The sequence below is a fragment of the Montipora capricornis genome, chromosome 11 (assembly GCF_036669925.1).
Source record: "Montipora capricornis isolate CH-2021 chromosome 11, ASM3666992v2, whole genome shotgun sequence".
In the NCBI taxonomy this organism is placed as follows: Eukaryota; Metazoa; Cnidaria; class Anthozoa; order Scleractinia; family Acroporidae; genus Montipora; species Montipora capricornis.
In genome coordinates, this window is record NC_090893.1 from 29751273 (window position 1) to 29763772 (window position 12500).

Here is a 12500-nt window from a genome sequence, read left to right on the forward strand (position 1 = left end):
TTTCCCATGTGATAGAAATGGACACATTTTTGGGATTTATTTAAAGCTACTTAGCTACACGGAAAGGAAAGAAGTCGAAACAAGGATACGAGATCCGGGAACCGAACTCAGGACCTCTTGCACCAAGGCCGCTTACTAACGGACTGCGCCATCTTTGCCCCTGATAGAAAGGAAGACATTTTTAGGAACAATACTTCTCATATCATCCATTTGAGGTCCAATTTGTTCCGCTCGGGATTCGGAACTCGGAACAGTTGGTTCCCATGTGATAAAAGTAAAGTAAAGTAACGATATTTAACGTCGATAACTCGTAGCAGTAATTCAGCTGACAAACCTGAAGTCGACGGTGCGCTCATTTTACTCCCCCCTCTCCATCAGTGCTCCGCTTTACGGGTATTTAAAGCTACTTAGCTACACGGAAAGGAAAGAAATCGAATGTTAATTCATATGCAAATAGCGTTATTGAAAGTTCGTTCGCGTTATTGAAGTTCATGCAAGTGCTAATGAACGTAGTTTGGACTGTTGACGTAAATGAATGTATCTTTTGCGTAAATGAACAGCAAAAGGTGTAGTTCCCAGATCACCCATTAAGGTCCAATTTGTTCCGCTTGGGATTAGGAATTCGGAACAATTGGTTCCCTTTTTAACAATAAAGGACCATTTTGTTCCCTATCTTTATAAAAGCACGTTCCCATTTTATCAAAAGGAACACATGTTTAGGAACAATAGTTCCCAAATCATCCATTAAGGACCAATTTGTTCCGCTCGGGATTCGGAACTCGGAACAATTGGTTCCCCTTTTAGCAATGAAGGACCATTTTGTTCCCAAGTAGTATGAAAGCACGTTCCGAATTCATCAAAAGGAACACAAAAAAGAGGAACAATCTGTTCTCGCTTTTCAAGAGGGGACCGTTCCAGAACCAAGAAAAGGAACACCTTTGAAAAACAAAATGCGCTCAAAAACATCGTTAGTTAAAAAGAAAGAAGCCAAAAAGCGACTAAAATATCACCTTGTGGAACACAATCGAATGCCGAAATTTTGCTGACGAAATACAACACTCAACTCGAAAAAGGAAACAAAATTGAAATTTGGGAAATGTTATAGATAGATAGAAAGATAGTTAGATTACAAAGCGACTACTCTTAGAAATTACGTAAATGCTTCCCTGGCAATCTTGAATTTCCAAGTCTATTTTGTCGTTACAAGAGACCTGGCAAATCTCCTCTGGCTTCTCAGCTCATATGAGATAGAAACTGAGGGAGGCAGGAGGCTGGTAATCTTACTACGTGGATCATTAACAATAGACTTAAACAACTGTTCTGTTAAATTTTCCTGGTGGGCCCTGATGGACTCAAGCACTGCTAACTGAAGGGTGTCCGAGTAGTGAACCCTGGGGAAAATGCATGATAGGGCCCTCCTTTGCACTCTTTCAAGCTTGACTTGTAGATACCTTGGTAAACTGTAATGGAAAACAGGACGAGCGTAATCTAGTGAAGGCCTAATACATGCGCAAAAATATGTTTCAAGATCTGAAGTAGGAACACGCGCACTCTTAAGTTGATTACGAAAGTACAGTTTCTTAGCCGTTTTTTAAACAAGTTCTTCTATATGGTCGTTCCACGCTAGCGTATCATTGACTGTCAAGTCGAGTAGCTTAGTGCTCTGTATGGGTTCAATAGGGGTTCCGGCTATGCAAACCCTTGGGAGTTGAGGGGAATCACGACTGAAGGATATAACTAACTTCTTAGTCTTCTCGCTATTAAGCTGTAACAAATTTTCCTTGGACCAATCGTAGATTGCATCTACTGCTTCTTGTGACTTGCTCTGTTGGGCTTTACTTATGCTCTCTGATACCGTAGTATCATCAACATATTTCCACATGTTGAAGATACTTGGGACAGTCAAGTGATTTATCATCAAAAGAAAAAGCCAGCGACCCAGCTTTATCCTCTGTGGCACACCAGACGGCACTGTGCTCCACTCTGAAAGGCGTGAAACTGGTTAGAGTTAACTAGGCTCTCTAGGGCAGGTTTTATGTCGTCAGAAACAATAAAATCCTGAGATATTTTCGAGTTTTTGCTCACTGAATGAGGCGTTCAGGATGTTTTGAACGGGAGTAACTAGGATCTCGGCGTACTTCTTTCACACCCAATTGGAAAGGCCATCCGGGCCAGGAGCTTTATGCATATTCAGGTGAGGCAGTCTGTTGTACACTCTTTGCACGGGCACCTCAAAGAACTCCGGATTCTCTTCTAGGGGCAATTGTAGGGCCGCCTGCTCGCTCTCGATGAGCTCATAAGTTTGAAGTGGCTCCAGTAATGCATGGTTGATGGAATTAGCAAGGAGACAAGTTGTGGCACTCAGGAATATTGACGATGGTAAATAGTGACGAATTTTACTTTTTTCATCCACTGAGCTTAGTCACTTCGCTACACCACTGGTGCGGGTTGACACCTTTACGACCTTTCACCTTAGAGGTGTAATACTTTGCTTTACACCGTTTCCTTTCTTTATTTACTGCATTACGGTAGTACTTGTACATAAAGCCTAACTTATTGGCGTGAAAAGCTTGCTTGTGCATGTGTATTAGCTCCTTCAGCTTGACCGATATCCAAGGGGCGTCCTTTGGGTAGACTTTGATCCTTCTCTTTGGCATGATATTACTCATGCCGATTTCAATCACGTCGTTAAAGACGTGGAGTTTTTCTCACAGGTAGGCCGACTGTTGACAACAGACCAATTGATGCTACTGAAGTACCGACCAAGGCACATCTTATTGCTGTCTCTAATGTCCCTGGTGGTAATGGACTTCCTAGTGTGTTAGTTGGGCACTCTCTTCACTGGCTGGACAATAACTGTACAATTCTCTGAAAGGCCAAAGGGTGGAAAACATTCGGGATTCGAGAAGTGGTCGCCCATGTTCGTTAAAACTAGGTCAAGCGTTGCATCGCCTCTTGTTGCAAATTTCATTTTTGTTTCAGAGAGACCAGTATTCAAGCGGTTAAAATCACCGGTCAGCCCACCGGGCTTGTCCGGCCGGGGTATTAAACAACAGCTAAAATCACGCACGAAAAGCTGAAACTCCACTATACATCCGATTTGCACATTTTGCCGTAGACGAAGTTTTTGGACCTCACTCAGCTCTGGTGTCACAGACGTAGGATTGGACAGCATAATAGATGGACCAAAATGAGAGGCAACCGCGAGTTGGACTTGGAGTTTCTTTGCTGGAATAGGAACCAAATTATTCAAATTCGCTCTCGGAGATGATTCTGAGTAATTTGCGTATGAAACTCGGGGCGAATTGAGTACAGGAATGTTGGATATTTTCCTTAAATCCTCAGCTTTGGTTTTCAAACCAGCTCTCCTGACGCTAGGCCGACGACTTGGTACTTGACAAGAGATGATTTCAGCTCTCATACCGTGACAAGAGAGGACAAATTATTGATTGGAAACCTGCATCGATAGTGACGGCTGAGCGCTTTTGGTTGGACAAGAACGGAAAACTCCAAAATATATCCCAAGACAAACCAAGAAAGATTGAAAATGATGCTATGATGATAGGGCCATGAAACCTTTTTGTCTTGATTTGGAAGAGCTTAATAAAGGATTAGGAAGCTGTAAATAGGAAATTTCCCGGAGTAAAAACTAAATGCTTGCAGCCGTGACCGGCGCTTACAATGAATCTAAAACTACCCGAGCGAGTAATGAGAGACGAAAAACATGAAAGATATTATGAATCATTAATTGGAAACTCGGAAAAATTCCAAGCCCCAGATGGGATGTGAACCCACGACCCTCCGTGATGGATGCGCTACCCACCGAGCTACTGGTGAAATGTGGGTATACACTACGACTGCATCACGCATTCACATAGTCTAATTTTAACCATATATGGCTCTTAACTGCATCACGCAGTCACGTTAAGGCATATGAGAGATGCGACCAACCATCCAACCAACCTAGCAAGTAATGAGAGAAATACGTGACAGATATTACGCATCATCAACTGGAAACTCGGAAAAATTCCCAGCCCCAGATGGGATTTAAACCCACGACCCTCCGTCATCTAGTACGGATGCACTAGCCACTGAGCAATAGCACTTTGTAATTTCTCGTGTTTGTTTTTGCTATTGTTACAAAGCCCACAGGCAGGCACTTCGGTTGAAAATGGCGCGCAGTCGAAATGGCGCGCCGTCATTAGGCTTATATACATTGTGCTACAACAAGTTGCAAAAATGGCGAGGACACCTCACCTTCTTGGGGATTATTAATTATCTCTCACACTGCAGCCCGATTGGGCTAAATCCTTTACGAGATTTGTTTTACAATGAGATGCAAAAGTGAACAAATTTGTATTTGTATGAAACAGTCTGCACGGTCTACCATAACTTTTCACTGAGAAAATAACATGATATCACATTTCTTGCTGTTGCGATGGTAGAACGAGCTTGGATGGTAGACCGTTGGTAAATGGAATAGACGATATGTACAGGATTTCTAACTGTGTGAACTTTATTATGAATCATCTGGTAATGTATTGGATTGAGTAGAAAAGAAAGTACTAGTAGAATTGTGCTTTTTGCTGGAAGATACAATTTTCAACTGTAACGCCCCCATCCCCATTGACGTCACCAAGAACACAATAAATGGTATTGTGTTACATAATACGAACCATGTGTAACTTTCTGAACATCAGATCTGTGGTACAAAATACTTTGCTCGCTTTTGTATTTGGTACGGAATCTTTTGTTAGAGATGATAAGTCCCACCACTTGAAAAACAAACATTTTACTGAAACACATTTTGCAACTCCGCCTGTTCAGCCTTCAAAATGGGTAGGCGCAGAAGCGGTGGAAGGTGTGTTTGAAAATTATTTTAGAACAACCGCGAATATCAACCCATGGTATTATTTGATGTTCCAATTTAAAGGCCATGAGCTTCACCTGCAAGCATCCAAGACCAATTAAGGAGGTGGTTTTCAATAAAAGGGGATACGCCCATCTTCTATGCCGCTAAGGAGGAACTTTCTTTTTGTTCCGCTTAGGTGTGCTGGATAATAGATGACAGACGAGTGAGTAACGTATACTGATCACCATCCATTTGCCTAGTTTAAGCGTTGTGTTTTGACAAAGCTGGGAATACTTAATCGTACTAAAATACTGCATTACTTATAACGTGCAACCAGAAATAATAGAAATCTCAACAGTGCCTTTCTTACTCTTATTTGCAACGGTACACCATAGTAATCAATTCACTGCAAAATAATGTCAACAGAGTGTACCACATTTACCAACCACGGATTACAATGGTGTACCATTAGAATTTATGCACAAAAAAGAAAGCTAATTTACTGAAAACATCGCTACTATTAAAGGCCCACCTTCAACCGGCAGTCATTGCGTGCCGAGGAACAATTATAAGCAGTGCGACTTTCCACAACAAAAACAAATGGTCGAAAAGCTAAGCCTGTCGGTTGAGGGTGAGCCTTTAAATTGTTTTCCGGCTGATTTTCTACTAAAGAAATAGGGAGAGAAGACTGATTTACAAGGGTCGTGACTACTTTTGCGAGAAACGGCTCACATTACCATACTGATGTTCATTGTTTAGGCAAGCAATTTTTGACAAGTCAATAGATTGCAATCCTTTCTTTAAGGAAATATGTCAATAAATGCAAACTGGTCTTTTGTGAAAAACTATGCTTTGAATACAAATTAAAAGGGAAAACAACAAAACGCAACTGATTGTTGAGTAAAAAAGTACACAAAAACATCGTTTAATTTTGTAGTTGGAACCTTATTTCAAGCGGGAAATGACGGACACCAGAAGCTTTTTCTGCATACCCCATCATAAACTTTCACACCAATAAAAGAAAATAATTTACAGTTGTACGCTTGAGATGCTAAGATGAGTAATAACTAATACTTGATACGACCATCCCTGTTTCTGATGACACTGTCCATTCCTTTTGCTGTAGAGTTTATCACTGACCTATTTACTTATTCTTGGTATACCGGCAGGGTGAAAAAATGTATTTATTATAACAGCTTAAAGCTCTTCAAACCTGTCACTTATCATTTTCCGATCCCAGGGTTGTTTTCTAAGGTGCCTATTGACAATGGTAAAAACGTGTTCCAGAACGGGTACGTCTGCGTATCGCGGTGGAAGTTTCATCATGGTGATATTTACGCGCTACATTTGCCGCTTTTGCTGATGCAGCATTTTCACAATGGTCTCTATACTGCATCCAGGGACGAGTAGTACCTTTTCCGTCCAACTGAATCAATCGATTAAAGTGCTCATCAAGGAATGTCGCGAGATAGCGCCCTGTCATGTGTTGATAAGTCTCACAGCAAATCACTTCGATGTCATAGGATACAGCGACTATTAGTCCTATGACTTTTTTTTCAATTCCCTTCTTCCTAGCCTTTGAATACATCTATGAGCCAGGCCATCCCATTTTTCTCTATACTAATCCTTGAAACGCAGTAGCTTGATCAAAAGTATTTCTCGAATATGCAATGAATGTCCCTTTGTTTGTGTCTGTGTAGTGTCCATTTGTTTGAACAGGTTGAAGTTTTGGCAGCTATTCAGCTGAAGAGGACTTGCTATATCCACCCACCAATACACCCCTAAGGGACAGCCACATCACCGCGATCTTTATTTCCTACTCTTCTCGAAAAGAGTGTGGGCTTTTCAACCTCTCACAAGGAATCTATAATCCAGGACGGGGCGTACGGTCTATAGTGTTCATCCAAGAAGACTTTAGAGTCTAATCATTTGCGAGAAAAATTACAAAGACAGAACTATCCCTTCAGTTATTTAAAATCCTAAGTGCTGGCCCAGCCGGAGTCGAATTCACGACCTCCCGCGTGGTAGACCGGTCCTCAACCTATTGCATGAGCCACCAGTGAGCGATAAGTATATTTGAAAGCAACATCTTTTTCTTTCCTAATATCCCCGTTAAAGATTTTTGTCATTTTTTTTAGCCAATGCAACTCTTTTCTCGTGATCATCTTTGGTAATAAGTCCTTTCTTCCTTGTAAGTAATGTGTAAATGTCCTCGTTGTTACCTCTCTTTGTTTAATTCCGGCCTCTTCTATTAATCCTTCCCACGAAAAGTACAATCTGTTTTTCTTAGGACCAGATACCAAGCCAAGAATATGGAAAAGATGCAGCGATAAAAAATACAATAGACCTTTTTATTAAACAAGCCAGCAAATCTCACCCCAAAATTAAATTTAAGGTCGAAATATCAGAGAACGAAGAGTAGGTGAGATATGCGAATGGGCTGTGCCAGTTGGAACACTGAATTCTCATCAAGTGCAATTCGTATATTTTATAAGCTATAGTCAAAACCTACTTGACAAGTAAGCAGGTAAATATCACATCTAATTGTGTCTAAAGGTTTTTTTGTTGTAAATCATCTTACAAATACTTTAAAACATATTTTGCAACCCCGTCTGTACATTCTTCCCACTGGATAGCCACAGGAGTGGTGGAAGGTGTATTTCTGAATTATTTGAGAAGAACCGTGTGTATCAGCCCATGATATTTTTTGATGTTTCTATTTGAAGGCCACGAGATTGACCTGCGAGCATCCAAGACCATTTAAGGATGTGATTTTTCTTTCAAAGGTGATACGCCTATTTTATGTGCTGTTAAAGAGTACCTTTCGTTTCGGTCCGCGTAGGGTTGCAGGATGAAAGACTGCTTCTTTTTGAGATGACAGGCGAGTGTGCGCCGTATACTGATCACCATCCTTTTGCTTAATTTTGACGTTGTGCTTTGAAAAAGCTGGGAGTGTTCAATCGTACTAAACTATTGCAGTACTTAAAATGTAAAACCAGAAATAATACAAATCACCACAGGGCCCTTCTCAATCTTATTTGCAACTGTTCATCATGGTGATCCATTAACTGCAAAATGTTGTAAATAGACTCTACCTTATTTACATACAGCGGGTCACCATAGTAAGGCATTAAAATGTGGAATAAAGGAAAAGCTAACTGCTTGAAAATATCGTTATTATTAAGTTGTGTGCCGTGCATATTTTATAGTAAAAGGATATAAAAAAAACACCAATTTAAAAGGCCGCGCCCGTGTTTACTGTTGCAAGAAACGGTGCACATCACAATGGTGATGTTCATTGTTTACGCAATAATTTTTTCGCAAGTCAGTGGGTTTCAATCCTTTGCCTAAGGGAATGTACCGAAAATATAAACTTTCCTTTTCAAGTGCTATGCTTTTAATAAAAATTGCATATCAAAGCAACACAACGTAATTGATTGTTCAGAGAAAAAAATACCAAGATACATCGTTTAAATATAATTGAAACCTTACTTAAAGCGGGAAATGATGAAACCCAGAAGATTTTTCTACATTCCACACCAATGCATTGAGACTATGCTCACACAACAACAAGAGAAAACCATTTATAGTTGCAGGCCTTAAATATTAAAATAAGTAAGAACTAATACTTGATACCACAATCCCTCTTTCTGATGATACTGTCCATTCTTTTTTGGATAGTCTATGACGGACCTATTTACAGTTATTTAAACCGCCGGTAGGGTAAAAAGGGTATTTATTACGCGAGCTTAGAACTCTTTAAACGTTTTACATCTCGTTTTGCGATCCCTTGGTTGTTTTCCATGGTGCCTATTGGCAATAGTAAGGACGTTTTTTTAAAACGTGTAAGTGTGTCCATCGGGTTAAAAGTTTTATCAAGGTGCTATTTACGCGCTGCAATTGCCTCTTTCGCTAATGCGGCATTTGGACAACGTTCCACATAGTAATACATAGATGACTAACACCTTTTCCATCCAACTGAAACAATCGATGAAACTGCTCATCAACGGATGTGGCGAAATTGCGACCTGTCATCAATCACTTCAATGTCATAGCATATAGCGACTATTATTGTTAGGACCTTCATTTCAGTTCAGTTTTTACAAGCCTCTTTGTAATACAACCATGAGCATGCAAAGAGATCGCGCTTTTCCTCCATATTCGTCTTTGAGGCGCAATAGGTTGATCAAGTATTTCTCGTTCGTGTAATAAATGTTGGGTTTGTTTCTTTCTCTGTTTCTTTGCTGTCTATTTGCTTGAGCAACTTGAATTTTTGGCAGCTATTCGGCTGAATTGGGCCTGCTATACCCACCCGCCCATACACTCCCAAAGAACAGCCACATCTTCGCAAATTTTATCCAGTACGCTTCTCGAATAGTGTGCGGGTTCTTCAACGTCTCATAAGGAACTTGTGAACATGCAAGATAGTCTTTACATGGGGCCTATGGCTTATAGTCTTTATGGAAAGAGACTTGAGAATCTAACCTTTGTGGGTGTAATTACAAAGGCAGCACTTTCGCGTCAGTTATTTTAAGACGCTGGTTGCTGGCCCGGCTGGAGTCGAATTTACGACCTCCCACATGGCAGACCAGTGCTCAACCAAATACAGGAGCCGCGGGTGCGCGGTAAGTTGAATAGAAAGCAATTTGTTTTTTTTCAAAATTTCCCCGCTTAAGATCTATTTCATCTCTATAGCAAATGAGACTCTTTTCTTGTGATCATCTTAGGTGATAATTCCTTTCTTCTTTGTAAGTACTTTGTGAGTGTCTTGGTTGATACCTCACTTTGTTCAATTTTGGCCTCCTGCATTAATAGTCCACGGCTAAAATTCCCATTTCTTTTTTTCTAGGACCCTGATAGAACAAACGGGGTGCTTTCTTTGTCTTTCACTCAGCTTGAACTTAGGCCTCCATTAGAGGAACTTTTCAAACACGACAAGGTGCTGCTATTGCCTTTGTGAATTTCTCCAAGACTTACAAACAAAATACCAGAATAAATCTGTAATTTTACCAACGGAATATCCTCTTACGTGGCTTAAGTAAAAAGGCTTTTTTTCCTTGTCACGTTATGTATACAGTATTTGAAGACCATTACCCTTACCCTTTTTTGTCTTGTAAATCTACAAGAGAAGACCCAAATCATCGTCCCACAAAGCAACCCTTACAGAACACAGTAGTAACGGCGAATTTATCAGTAATAAGTGTTTTACGTTTATAAAGTGATGATGGTGACCACGGTGAAAGTGTAGTACTAAATTTATCATCCTAGAGTTGTAAAGATTGTTAAGACATTTCTCAGTTGTCTCAAAGTAGTCTTTTGCGACACTCCTTTGGGAGTGTTTAACGGTCTTGGAGTCAGCCTAGTCAAAATGGTTTTGAGTAGTAGGCAGTTGCCTCTTGTTGGATAGAGGAGTCAAGGGCATGTTCCCCCAAAATATTTTAAACGGCTTCAAGTGGTTTTATCTGACACAAGAGGTAAATTGAGCTTCTCTTTTTAAGCTGACAGATAACACTACTCAAGAGCTTTTTCCCTGAAAGGCCAAGAGGCCACGAGATTGACCTGCGAGCATCCAAGACCAATTAAGGATGTGATTTTTCTTTCAAAGGTGATACGCCTATCTTGTGTACTGTTAAAGAGGACTTTTCGTTTCGGTCCGCGTAGGTGTGCTGGATGAAAGACTCTGCACCTTTTTAAGATAACAGGCGAGAGTGCACCGTATACTGATCACCATCCTTTTGTTTAATTTTTGCGTTGAGCTTTAAAAAAGCTGGGAGTGTTCAATCGTACTGAACTATTGCGGTACTTACAATGTGAAACCAGAAATAATACAAATCACAGCAACGCCTTTCTTACTCTTATTTGCAACTTTTCACCATGGTGATCCTTTCACTGCAAAATTTTGTCAATAGACTCTACCTTATTTACAGACAGTGGGTCACCATGGTATACCATTGAAAGTTTGAACAAAATGAAAGCTAACTGCTTGAAAATATCGTTATTATTAACTTGTGTTCCGTGCATATTTTATAGTAAAAAAATAAGGAAAGAACACTAAATTAAAAGGGCCGCGCCCGTGTTTACTTTTGCAAGAGACGGTAAACATCACAATGGTGATGTGCATTGTTTACACATGAAATTATTTGCAAGTCAGTGGGTTTTAATCCTTTGCCTAAGGGAATGTAACGGAAAGTATAAACTTTCCTTTTTAATTGCTATGCTCTTAATAAAAATTGCATATCAAAGCGACAAAACGTAATTGATTGTTGAGTGAAAAAAAAAAAAACAAAGATACATGGTTTAAATACAATTGAAACCTTACTTAAAGCGGGAAATGATGAAACCCAGAAGAATTGTCAACATTCCTCACCAATGCACTGAGAGTATACTCACACAAGAACAAGAGAAAACCATTTATAGTTGTAGGCTTTACAAATTAAAATAAGTAATATATAATACTTGATACCACAATCTCTCTTTCTGATAATACTGTCCATTACTTTTTGCGTAGTCTATGACCAACCTATTTACGGTTATTTAAACCGCCGGTAGGGTAAAAAGGGTATTTACTACGCGAGCGTAGAACTCTTTAAACGTTTCACATCTCGTTTTGCGATCCCTTGGCTGTTTTCCATGGTGCCTATTGGCAATAGCAAAAACAATTTTTTAAAACGTGTAAGTCTGCGCATCGGGTTGGAAGTTTTATCAAGGTGCTATTTACGCGCTGCAATTGCCTCTTTCGCTAATGCGGCATTTGGACAACGGTTCCCATAGTAATACATACACGACTAAGACCTTTTCCATCCAACTGAAACAATTGATGAAACTGCTCATCAACGAATGTGGCGAAATTGCGACCTGTCATATGTTTACGAACCTCGTATCAATCAATTCAATGCCATAACATATGGCCACTATTAGGGTTAGGACTTTCACTTCAGTTCAGTTCTTACAAGCCTCTTTGTTATATAGCCATGAGCATGCAAGGAGATCGAGTTTTTCTTCCATATTCATATTTGAGGCGCAATAGGTTGATCGAAAGTTTTTCTCGTGTATGCAATGAATGTTGCGTTTGTTTCTTTCTCTGTTTGTTTGTTTGCTGTCTATTTGCTTGAGCAGGTTGAATTTTTGGCAGCTATTTAGCTGAAGTGGACCTGCTATACCCACCCGCCCATACACTCCCAAAGAACAGCCACAACTTCGCGAACTTTCTCCAGTACGCTTCTCGAATAGTGTGTGAGTTCTTCAACGTCTCATAAGGAACTTGTGAACATGCAAAATAGTCTTTACATGGGGCCTATGGCTTATAGTCTTTATGGAAAGAGACTTGAGAATCTAACCTTTGTGGGTGTAATTACAAAGGCAGCACTTTCGCGTCAGTTATTTTAAGACGCTGGTTGCTGGCCCGGCTGGAGTCGAATTTACGACCTCCCACATGGCAGACCAGTGCTCAACCAAATACAGGAGCCGCGGGTGCGCGGTAAGTTGAATAGAAAGCAATTTGTTTTTTTTCAAAATTTCCCCGCTTAAGATCTATTTCATCTCTATAGCAAATGAAACTCTTTTCTTGTGATTATCTTAGGTGATAATTCCTTTCTTCTTTGTAAGTACTTTGTAAGTGTCTTGGTTGATACCTCACTTTGTTCAATTT